At 37.7% G+C, this 12294-nt stretch overlaps 1 long non-coding RNA gene across 3 annotated transcripts in view; it reads left to right on the top strand.

Moving 5' to 3' along the window:
- Window positions 1-7307, top strand: part of LOC103241740 (uncharacterized) — a 158040-nt gene extending 150733 nt beyond the window's left edge. For all 3 annotated transcript variants that reach the window (XR_012095600.1, XR_012095602.1, XR_012095601.1), the window contains 4 exons: window positions 103-266; window positions 804-876; window positions 1829-1971; window positions 5712-7307. This is a non-coding gene — a long non-coding RNA (uncharacterized lncRNA). The remainder of the gene's footprint in view (window positions 1-102; window positions 267-803; window positions 877-1828; window positions 1972-5711) is intronic.
- Window positions 7308-12294: the final 4987 nt, after the last annotated feature.

Here is a 12294-nt window from a genome sequence, read left to right as displayed (position 1 = left end):
ATTTACATCTTCCTTTTAGGCACTGTGGCATTGCCAGCATGATGTGAAGGTGATCGATTTCATTTCCTAACATTTCTAACCCCCCTTCTATGTGCCTACCAGGAATTACTGCTCCGTGGAAGGAAAAATCAGCTCTTGCATAAATCATATCTTTTTCTGTCAGATTTGGGTTCATTTGGTCGACTGGCATTTATGGAGTGCTCCTTACAAAGTGAATAAGTAATAAGAATTCCTGACCTCATGGAGTTTACAATCTGGAGATGGAGGTAAGTGCAGTATCAATCAAATTCAAAATAAAATGGATGAAAATAAAATAATATGTAGGAGCTTAGATGAAACAACGGTTCATTTTCACATGGAAAATCAAGGAGAATCTCTTGAAAGAGGTAAATTTGAGCAGGACTCTAAAGAACAACAAATAGTGAGCTTATGTGTTCCAGATTTTAGTCTGTAGACTAGCACTACTGTATACTGAAGTTTAGCTAATCTAATTGATAAAAGCATAAAGGAGAAAAAGAAGAAAAATGAGATAAACGTGATGATTTTTAAAAACTAAATAAAGCTAATGGAAAAGGATGTCTTTTTTTTCTTTCTGAGATTATGTTCTATCTGTTCTTTTGTTGCTAAAGTCTCCTTTATTAAACAATGATCAGAATATATGGTAATTATCAGGACTTCTTTCACCATTTTTTGGCAAAATATTAATAAAAAGCTGGCAAATAGGTGTCAGTCTCAAAGCCTGAATATTTGGTTGACATTTTACTGGATCATTAAATCTAAATTCTGATTCCTCTGTGTTACAGTTCCCCTATTTCCTTCTTTGTTTTGCCAACTTCCAAGGGGCTCTGTGATTTCCTAAGAGAATGAAGGAGGAAGGTAAGGCGCCAATTGGCTTTTTAGGTTTTATTTTTCCTGTGCAAGTATATTACATTGATAATCTCAACAAGAAAGAGAGAAACAGACAAACAGAGAGGGAGACAGACAGAAGCAGAGACAAAAAGTGAGCAAATGCAAGGAGCAATGAACAGTTTGACGGTACAGTTCACATAAAAAACCAGTTGATGGACATTTTTCAATACCCACAAGAAGGTAATCACTACACATTTGTGGAGGAACATCTCCTGGTCATTGTTTCATTTAATCATATCTCTTTTTTTTTTTTTTTTTTTTTTTGTTTTGAGACTGAGCTGAGGTGCAGTCGCATGATCTTGGCTTAGGGACTGCAACCTCTGTCTCCCAGGTTCAAGAGATTCTCATGCCTCAGCTTGTGCGCATCACCATGCCTGGCTAATTTTTGTATCTTTCTTTTTAGCAGAGACAGGGTGTCACCATGTTGGTCAAGCTGGTCTTGAACTCCAGACCTCAGGTGATCCGCCTGCCTAGGCCTCTCCAAGTGCTGGGATTACAGGCGTGAGCCACTACCCCCAGCCTAATCTTATATCTTTTTAATGAACAAAAAGAAAGGGAAAAAAATCAAGGGAAAGAATTGTAGTGGGTTGGGCATTAACTCCACAGGAAGCTTCAGACCAGACCTGGGTTGAACGTGACAAAAGGAAATGCGTGTGCAAAGGTGCCTCCCGAGCCCAGTCATGGTAGACAGTGGCATCAGAAACCAAAATGGGGAATAACTTTGCTTTTTAAGTTCACTATTTTAAGGGGGGGAAAAATCATTCTTCTCAATTTTGGAATTTGTACTAAAACTTAAGTTGATGCTAGTCCTATTTCCTTAATATATAAGCTTCCTCTCTTATGAGAGCTTTTGATGTGACTCATCTTGCAGGTGAATAGTTAACAATTAAATGCCTGTGTTTTTATTAACAATGGAAAGGTGTGCACTTCTAAACAAAATGGAGGCTCATGAGCAAAACCTGCGGAGCTGCCCGGCAATGAAGTGAAGAGACTTGTAACTTGGTGCCTGAGCCTGTTCTAGATGAGGGAGGGAAAGGAAGGAGTTCATTTGGAATCGGAAGAGTAAGTGATATGTTGTCGGTAATTATATTATCGCCATACTCCTGCTTCTGGACGACCAGCTCTCTTTCTATCACCCTCCTAGGACACACAGAAATCATGTCCGTTTCCAACCCGAACCTCATTTTCCATGTTAAACTTTCAAATACTTAAACTCTGTGGTGAATGAGAAAGACTGTGGCTTGAAAATGGCTTGACAAGAACGAATGCTTTCATTCTTTCAAAAGGATCCTTAAAGTAGAATTGAAAGTCGGCATTGTAATTACTCAGAATGTTGAAGTGTACTAAAACACATCGCATCCGACTTGCGTGGATGGCTGCAATCTTTTGTAGACACAGTCATATGACCGTGGTGCAGATTCTTGTCTCTGTTACTAACAACACTTTACTTTTACATTAAACACAGTCTTCAGAAAGAAAAAAAAAAAAAAAACAAAAAAAAAACAAAAAAACAAACAAAAAAAAACCTACTTAAGGGACAGCTCTTGGCTGTTGCTGTTCTGAACATAGCTTAACACAGACAGAAAGTATTTGTGGGCTGTTTACAGTTACGGTGTCAGAAGAATGCTTTTTATCACGGTAATTTGGAGAGTGTAAGATGGTGGCCCCTGGGGAAATCTGACTCAAAATAAATCTCTAAAAGCATATATCAAAGGTGCTTGGAAAGATCATTTTAGAGGAGCTGGTTAATTGTAAGATTTTTACCCCCTCTCAGATGATCTTTGAGGATAAAATCTGAAAGGACAAGCATAATCTAGATTTAATTGTACACTTACGATGTTCCTTTAGGAAATCATTAATATTTTTAATAGTGAAGTTATAAATGTATTTCTAAAGCTACAGAGACAGCCTAAACTGCCTTTTTCCCAACATACACTTTAACATATTCAAAAATGTCCTAAAATGTGGACTCTATCCCCTATAGGAGAGTATTTTTCTAATACCACCAGGAAATAAGCATCAGGATGCTTGGCTGTTCTTTCACCCCAAACACCAAAACTTATACCTTACTGAAAATAAATCAGAAAAACTTGAGAGTTCTGGGAATGCCTCTCAATACAAGGTGCAAGTAGATCACTACAGTATGCTGTGTCGAAATCTTTTTAATAGTCACCGGATTTTTACTTTCCTCCGTTCTTAAATCGCACTATTGAAGCATAGCCACAAGAGGGAACCATTGTTTAAATGTTGGAAAGACTGGGTTGGTTTGAGGCATTCATCCAGCTCAAACCTCTCTTTAATATAAGAACCTGGTCAAAAGGATTGAACAAAAAAAGTAAAAAAAAAAAAAAAACCAGATGCAATCATCGATTCAGTTATATTTTAGATAGCTGAACTATTTCTGCTTTTAAACATACAAACAATCAAAGGTGTTCCTAGGACTGTAACCTGGCAACAGAAAGCAAAGACCAGAGTCAAGCACCTAATAGAAATTCATGTAATAAAGAAAGCACTGGTGAGTTTTTATTTTTCCATTGGTTCTAGCTTGCCTAAGAATAAGGCAAACTTTTTTGACACAAACAGAAAATACTGAACTATTAGGAAACAAAGACAAATCTAAGCCTTTAAGCTCAAACTATTGCCTATCAAATAGCAAATCGTAACAATGATTGGTAACCGGAGAAGGGGAACATATGTTGTAAAGACTTCTTGCTTACCGCCCTGTGAACCAGCACAATTGTGAAATTTAGACTAATGTTATAAAAGACATATAGAATGGCTTCTTGGAGGTTGCACGGCACCAGGCTGGCACAGGTCCAGTTTCCGCACCAACAGAACTGCAAAACAAACTGGAAAATATTTGATGCCAGTAGGGCTTTTATAGGAAAACAGATGACGGCTGAGATTATTAATCCTGACAGTTTCCTGATTTATTAGGACGTGTCATCCTCTCCTTTTGTATAATTTGGCAAATGATCATAGTATTAGACTTAGTGGAGGCAGAGCTAAAGGTTTCCGCCCGTCCTTTAACAGTAGCAGCAGGTATAAAGCAATACAGATTGGGTTTAGGCAAGAAGTAGATGAAATGAATTTTCAGTTACATATTGTCATTTGAGGAACACAGTGAATTTTCAGTTACATATTTTCATTTGAGGAACACTAAGTCGGTGGTTTTTTTTTTTCCTTTTTTTTAAGGACTGTCAACCTAGATACAGCTATGTAACTAAAATGCATTAATTAACTCTGAGAAATATACCTTTTGTTTATTTAATAAATCCAAAGTAAAGGTGACTAAATTTAAAACCCAGGTCTCTAGCAATTAAGAACAAATGTTACTGTTTACCGTGCAAGCAGTGAGAAACAAAGAAAACAGTCAGAAAATAGTAGTAATCTTTGAAAGCCATTCCTCTAAATTGTTGTATGCTATAAAACGAAACACATGGAATTTCTTACTCTGAATCATTCATACAAAAATCACTAAAACAATCTTGAGTGACTTCATAGTAAACTCAAGAAAGAAAACACTTGATATATTTTATTAGTGATCTCTTTCACAAAGATATTTTTATATTCTATTTTTATAATCCCTTGAATTTAAAATAACTGCAACAGAAATTAAGTCTCAATCAAAATGTATCACAAAGATATTTCCAATGAAACAATATTATCTCTGAGACAGTTTTATCAAAATATAAAAAATCAAACTTAAAATGCTATAATTGAACACTTTTTTATTAAGAAAAACCATGCCTGCACCTATGTTTCAAGACTGACATATTGTGCAGTAAACAGCAATCAGTCTAAAGATGCTATATTAAACAAACCAAGTTTTGTTTTGCTAAACTAAGCAAAATTAGTTGAATGCCCTAAGTAATAGTTGCTGGTATTTTTTTCTAAATTATTTCTCCACTTGTTTTTGTGTCTATGCATAAATTAAAAATCTGCTGAAATTTATTATTCATCTGAGATGTAATTAATATGCAAAATTATGCAAATTAAGATGCAATTAGGCTTCAATTCTCTAGTGGAATTTTCCATTATAATTTAATACAAAGTAATAGAGTAATTGGTGTCACGTGTAATTACGGTTACTCACGTGTACTTGCAGACGTGCAAATGATGTGGTATATGTTAGTTATCCTATGCAAATGGATCATGCAATCTCTTAATACTTGGGAATGAAGTAAACAAAGATGGTCTTCAAAAAACGGGTGAGAGGGACCCCTCTTTCTTCTCATGTGCTACCATTTTGAGGAACTATGTGAATAATTGTAACTAATTTCCTTGCAGTTATTTCTAAGAATTTTTAAAGTGGTGTTATGCAGTGCATTGTTTATTACTTTAGAGAAATTATTTCTAGCAAAAAATGAATCTTTAAACAGAGACCTAATAGTGATTCAGATGCCACATAGGTGCACCCAGGATGACAGCAAGCAAACAAAAACTGTGTCTATCAGGGCAGAGGCTGTTTTTGTATCAGGCTCAAAAAGTCTCTTCTCTAAAAGAAATAACATAGCCAGCTTTGCCAAATAAATCATTTAACAATTTTCTGTTATTTCCTGATTATGAAGTTGACCAATTTGCTTTGCAACCTTTGCAGAAGCCACACAGTTTGATTTTTAAAACCAAAATTTCTTCCCTCCTAATATGCAAAATTCTAGGAGAATTCAGTGTCATTTCTCTCTGAATGAATAAAGCAATAAGTAAATTGAACTATATAATTCTGTATGTCACTAACTCTGCCATTTGATTCAAGGGACTCATCTGCTAACTACCGTGTTTCTCCTTGTGCCTTTCTACAGAAATGAAAAGAATGGCTCTCCCATGCGCTTGTCCTGAGCCTGGAGCTGCTGCTTATAATTTCTCCATGAGAAATGATTACTGCTTGTTTTAAAACACCCATGCTGTGTTGAATCTTGCACAGAAAACATTATGATCTCGACACTTTCCTTCTCATAACTGAAGCACACACTTTAAGACGAGTATTTTATATTCTCAGCTCCAATTAACCTGAAGTGTTTCTCTTCCCTATGTCTCCCCCCACCCCCACACCCTTCACCTGAGTCTATCCTTCTACCCTTTGTAACAGACAGATTTTGTTTTTCCAGGAGGGGATGTGTGATATACTCTGTTATAATTAATAAGTGTAGGCACTGGAAAACAGGAAGGGGCATGATATAAAGTAGTAGATGAGCAGCTTCACTCTTTCTCCACTATATTCCTACTTCCTATCCCTTTTCCTCCACTCACTGTGGATGGTTATTTGAAATAACAGGCATGGATAAGAGAAAATAAAAGCTACCATTTGTCTCTGAGGCTGCACCCTTTTGTAGCCCCACCCATTCATCCATATGTGGCTTTCCCATTCATTCCAGTAATAATACCAATTACTATGCAGGCAAGGCCATTCTTATTCACATTTGCAGCTCACTGTGGACATTTATGCTACACTCTGAGCAACATTCATATCTTCAACAACATCGATTATACAGCTGTTGTACAGTCATTGTAAATGAAATATACAATGCCTCATTCAGCTCGCCGAATCATTTGTGATCCTTGGATGTGGGGCAGGAGGGAGGTAGCTGTTCCCTCTGCCTTACTTTTCTCTGGCACTGACCTCATTTTCTAAGTCCAGATACTTCCAGGGGCTTAGGGTAAGGAAGAGGCCAACAGGCCAGTTTGTAAATAAGAACCAAAAAAGCTGAAGCAGTGGTTTGTTTTTGTTTGTTTGTTTTAGTTTTTTGAAGGAGGGACTTTGGAATCCAGTTTAATGGAAAAAGGAGGCCCCAGAGTCTTCAGCGTTACAAACAATGACTGTTCCTGGACTTGTGTGAACACACATCCCAGGTCAGACAGATGGACCTTGACTCAAGCTTTCTGAGATCACCCAACCAGAATGTCCAGTGTAGGCACATGCTTCTCTCTTTGTGCTATTTCCTCTCTTTCCTCATCAACTTTCCTCCTCTGTTCTCAACAGGTTACATTTATTGGGCAAAACCATTATTACATATCCGTTTTTTCTTCTTTGAGGAAATTTTTAAATTTGGTCTGCCTTTTCCAAAGATATCTAATTCATGAATCTTTCGATGTTCTTTTCTTTCCCCAATTTTGGTTCTTTCAGCCCTCAGACTCAGATAGCTGAATTGACATACACAAGATGCTCTACACGTGACCATCCACTCACCCATGTACAGTCACATGCAACGATTGCAAGTCAAATTATGTTTGTTTTATAGATAAAAAGGTCAATGTCTTAAAGAAGGCTATATAGATAATAAATGATGGAACTGAGACTTGAGTGAAAAGACTAGCTTTTTTCTCTATAAAAATTTATTTTTATTTATCAAACGCTTTGATATTTCTTTATCTAAAGTTTTTCAAATAAACTTTTTTATATTTTATCATCTAGGAAAGTCAAAAAATCTTATAATTAATAAAATTTTGACAGTAATTCTCAGAAAAACAGCAGAGATTATGTAGCTGTTGATGTTTGTATACGCACAAACTTTTTTTGTTGTTATTCTAGGTAAGTGATGGGACAATTGAAATCCTTTGAATGTTTAGCCAACAATCTTTAACTTAAGGACCATTTAAAGAAACAACACAAGTCTTCCTGTTTGAAAATTCTCCATTGACATCTTCTAGTAAGATCAAGAAAGTGCCAACATGAAAACTCTTGTTATGGTTTCAGTGACTTAGAAAAAATTCCAAGAGACAATGGGGAGCACTCTTTTAACTGCTACATTACCAGTGCTGCTAATAGCACCAACAATAATACTGTGTTTAAATCACAATGGAAAACTAATTCATGTCAGACTAATAATGTGGGGAGGTTTTAAGAATACAAACCAAATTATTTCACTTAGTATTTCTTATACACATACACCCATGAGTGACATATGATAAAAATTACTGTGAAAATAACTCTGAAAGAGCTCTTTAAATAATTATAAAACAACAATTCCGAGTGATAAGAAAGCATTGTGTCATAGGTTAATTAGCAGCCATCTTTTCTTTCTTAGGGACACATAAAATAATGATGCATCTTGTTTTTAGTGGTGTCTCAGAAACATGGAAATATATTAGAAACTCATTTCATCTCATAAACATTGTAGGAGGTTGGTGCTATTTGTTTCACTTTATATATTAAGGACTGAGGTAACAGAACTAACTTGTGAGGTTATGTATCTAGTACATCCTGAAGCAAAAATTGGAACCTAGAGAATTTGACTGGAGTTCATGCTTACACTGGACCAAATCTGGCCTACAGATAGAATTTATTAAGTTTAGACATTGATTTTTTTCTCTAAAGTTATTATTACTTTGCTGTTGTTGTTATAGGCACTTAAAATTAGGAAATTTGGGGGAAGCAAGATGGCCAAATAGAACAATCTAGCAAATCCATGGAGGAACACCAAATTTAACAGCTATCCCCACAAGAAAGCATCTCCATAAGATACAAAAGTCAGGTAAGCAATCACGGTAGCTAGTTCTAACATTATGTCAAGGAAAGAGGCACTGAAGTGGGCAGGAACGACAGTGTTGCATTGCCTACATCACTCCTCATCTTTTGGCAGCTCATGAAGAGAGAATCTGTATGCTTGGGTGAGGGAGAGAGACATGATTGCGGGAACTGGCATTGAAACTCAGTCCTACCCTGTCACAGTGGAACACAGCATAGGGCAGAATTTGTCCAGTGACCATGGAAGAAGCATTTAAAGCAGCCCCAGCCATAGAGGGGACTCCTCCACTCCAGTGGCAAGAGCCTGAGTTTTGCCTGGCCCCACTACGAGAAACTAAAGTGCCATGGAGTCCTGAATAACTATTAAAGGCAGTCCACAAGGACTGCAGAACTTTGGCAAGTTCTTGTGCTGCACTGGACTCAGAGCCAGTGGACTTGGAGTGAATGTGACCCAGTGAGACACCAGATGGGGCGGCCAAGGGAGTTCTTGCATCACCCCTCCTCCAACCCCAGGCAGTGCAGCTCAGGGAAAGACTCCTTCTGCCTGAGGATAGTAGAGTAATGAGTAAAAGGAGTAAAAGAGTAAAGAGGACTTTGTCTTGCAACTTGGATATAAGCTTAGCCACAATAAGTAAGGCAGCAAGCACCTGAAGCCTCTGATTCCAGGCTCCTTGATGGAATTTCTAGACACACTCTGGGACAGAAGGGAATCCACTGCCCTAAAGAGAAAGATCCAGTCTTGGTAGTATTCACTACTTTCTGACTAAAGAGCCCTTAGACCTAGAATAAACGTCATCTGTAGCCAGGCAGTAGTCACCACAGGCCTTAGGAAAGGCTCAGTAACATAATGGCTTCCCGTATGACCTGGCACAGTCCCAGCTGTGGTGGACACAAGATTGCTTGCATCACCCTTCACCAACTCCAGTTCAACATGGCAAGACTTCATTTGTTTGGGGAAAACTGAGGGATGAGAACAAGAGACTCTGCCTGGTAATCAAAAAAGTTTCTCCAGACTTTATCCAAGCCCACCAAGGTGATACTTACATGAGTCCACAAGAGCTGCAACATTACTGGGCTTGGGGTGCCATCTAGTGCAGATAGAACTGTAGTGACCAAAAACTTAGATCACAACACTCAATTCTTTTTGAATACCTGGAATGCCCTCTCAAGGAGGATGGTACAAATAAGCCCTGACTGCAAAGATAAAAATAAGTACCAAACTCTTTAAAGCCCAGACATTGTGAACATCCACAAGCATCAAGACCATCCAGGAAAACATGACCTCACCAACTGAACTAAAATAAGGTACCAGGGACCAATCCCAGAAGGACAGGCATATGTAACATTTCAGAACAGAGGATTCAAAATAGCTATTTCAAGGAAGCTTAACAAACTTCAAAATAATACAGAGAAGGAATTAAGAATCCTGTCAAAGAAATTTAACGAAGAGATTGAAATTTTTAAAAAGTCAAGCAGAAACTCTGGAACTTAAACATTCAGTTGACAAACTGAAAAATGCATTAGAGTCTCTCAACGGCAGATCTAATCAAGCAGAATAAATACCGAGGCTGAAGACAGGATACTTGAAAATACACAGTCAGAGGAGAAAAAAGAAAAAAGAATGAAACACACTTACAATATTTAGAAAATAGCCTCCGAAGGACAGATCTAAGAGATACTGGCTTTAAAGAGGAAATAGAAAGAGAGACTGGGGTAGAAAGTTTATTCAGAGAAATAACAACACAGAACTTTTCAAATCCAGAGAGAGATATCAATATTTAAGTACAAGAAAGCCATAGAACATCAAGCACATGTAACCTAAATAAGACAATTAATAATCAAACTTCTAAAGGTCAAGGATAAGGATACTAAAGCATCAACAGAAAAGAAACAAATAACATACAAAGGAGCTCCAATGTCTGCCAGCAAACTTTTCAGTGGCAACCTTACTGCCAAGGAGAGAGCGGCATGACATATTCAAAGTGCAGAAGGAAAAAATCTTGTCTTAGAACATTATATCCAGGCCAGGCGCGGTGGCTCAAGCCTGTAATCCCAGCACTTTGGGAGACCGAGATGGGTGGATCATGAGGTCAGGAGATCAAGACCATCCTGGCTAACACGGTGAAACCCCCTCTCTACTAAAAAATACAAAAAACTAGCCAGGCGAGGTGGTGGGCGCCTGTAGTCCCAGCTACTCAGGAGGCTGAGGCAGGAGAATGGCATAAACCCGGGAGGCGGAGCTTGCAGTGAGCGGAGATCCAGCCACTGTGCTCCAGCCTGGGCGACAGAGCGAGACTCCATCTCAAAAAAAAAAAAAAAAAAAAAAGAACATTATATCCAATAATATATCCAACATATCCTTCAAACAGGAAGCAGAAATAAACACTTTCTGAGACAAACAAAAGCTGAGGGATTTTGTCAACACAGACCTGTCTCACAGGAAATGCTAAAGAAAGTTCTTCAATCTGAAAGAAATGGGTATTATCAAGCAATAAGAAATTATACGTGGGTACAAAACTCACTGATAACAGTTAGTGCACAAACACAGAATACATTAACATTGCAATTGTGGTATGTAAATTACTTATATCTTGAGTATGAAGACTAAAAGACAAGCCTATTGAGAATAATAAGTAGGCCAGGCACAGTGGCTCATGCCTGTTATCCCAGCATATTGGGAGGCCAAGGTGGGCAGATTGCTTGAGGTCAGGAGTTTGAGACCAGGTGGGCCAACATGGTGAAACCCCGTCTTTACTAAAATACAAAAATTAGTTGGGCATGGTGGAGTGCACCTGTAATCCCAGCTACTCAGGAGGCTGAGGTAAGAGAATCACTTGCACCTGTGAGGCAAAGGTTGCAGTGAGCTGAGATCATGCCACTGCACTCCAGACTGGGCAACAGAGTGAGACCCTGTCTCAAAAAATAATAACTACAAAAACTTATTTAAAAATAGTACAAATGACATAAATAGAAACAACAAGAAGTTAAATAGTGGGGTGATGAACTTGAATTACACAGTCTTTTTTAGTTTTCTCTTTGCTTGCTTTTTTTTTTTTCTTAGAATCAGAGTTAAATTGTCATGCATTGTCATCAGTTTAAAATAATGGCTTATGGGGCTGGGCGTGGTAGCTCACACCTGTAATCCAGCACTTTGGGAGGCCGAGGCAGGCAGATCACGAGGTCAGGAGATCAGGACCATCCTGGCTAACACGGTGAAACCCCATCTCTACTAAATATACAAAAAAAAAAAAAAAAATTAGCCGGGCATGGTGGTGGGCACCTGTAATCCCAGCTACTCGGGAGGCTGAGGCAGGAGAGTGGCATGAACCCAGGAGGTGGAGCTTGCAGTGAGCCAAGATTGTGCCACTGCACTCCAGCCTGTGCAACAGAGTGAGACTCAGTCTCAAAACAAACAAACAAACAAACAAACAAATGGTGTATAAGATGTAATTTGCAAGCATTGTGGTAGCCTTAAGTAAATAAATAAACAAAAGTAGATACATGAAATATGAAAAGCAAGAAATTAAAACATACCACATGAGAAAAATCACTTTTCCACAAAGGAAGACAGGAAGGAAGGCAGGCAAGCAGGAAGGAAAGAAGGCCATAAAACTACTAGAAAATAAAGAACAAAATGAAAGTAGTAAATTCCTACCTATCAATAAGAACATTGAATGTAAATGAACTAAATTCTCTAATCAAGGGACATGAAATGGCTCAATGGATTAAAAAAAAAAAAAAAGAAAGAAAAACAAACCATGACCCAAATATATGCTGCCTACAAGAAACTCACTTCACCTATGAAGACACACAGACTAAAACTAAAGGGATTAAAAAGATATAACATGCAAATGAAAACCTAAGAAATAAAAATAAAAAGCTGGAGTAACTATACTTACATTAAATAAAATATATTTTAA

Source organism: Chlorocebus sabaeus, chromosome 15 (genome assembly GCF_047675955.1).
Source record: "Chlorocebus sabaeus isolate Y175 chromosome 15, mChlSab1.0.hap1, whole genome shotgun sequence".
NCBI lineage: Eukaryota > Metazoa > Chordata > Mammalia > Primates > Cercopithecidae > Chlorocebus > Chlorocebus sabaeus.
This window is presented reverse-complemented; position numbering and strand designations above follow the sequence as displayed.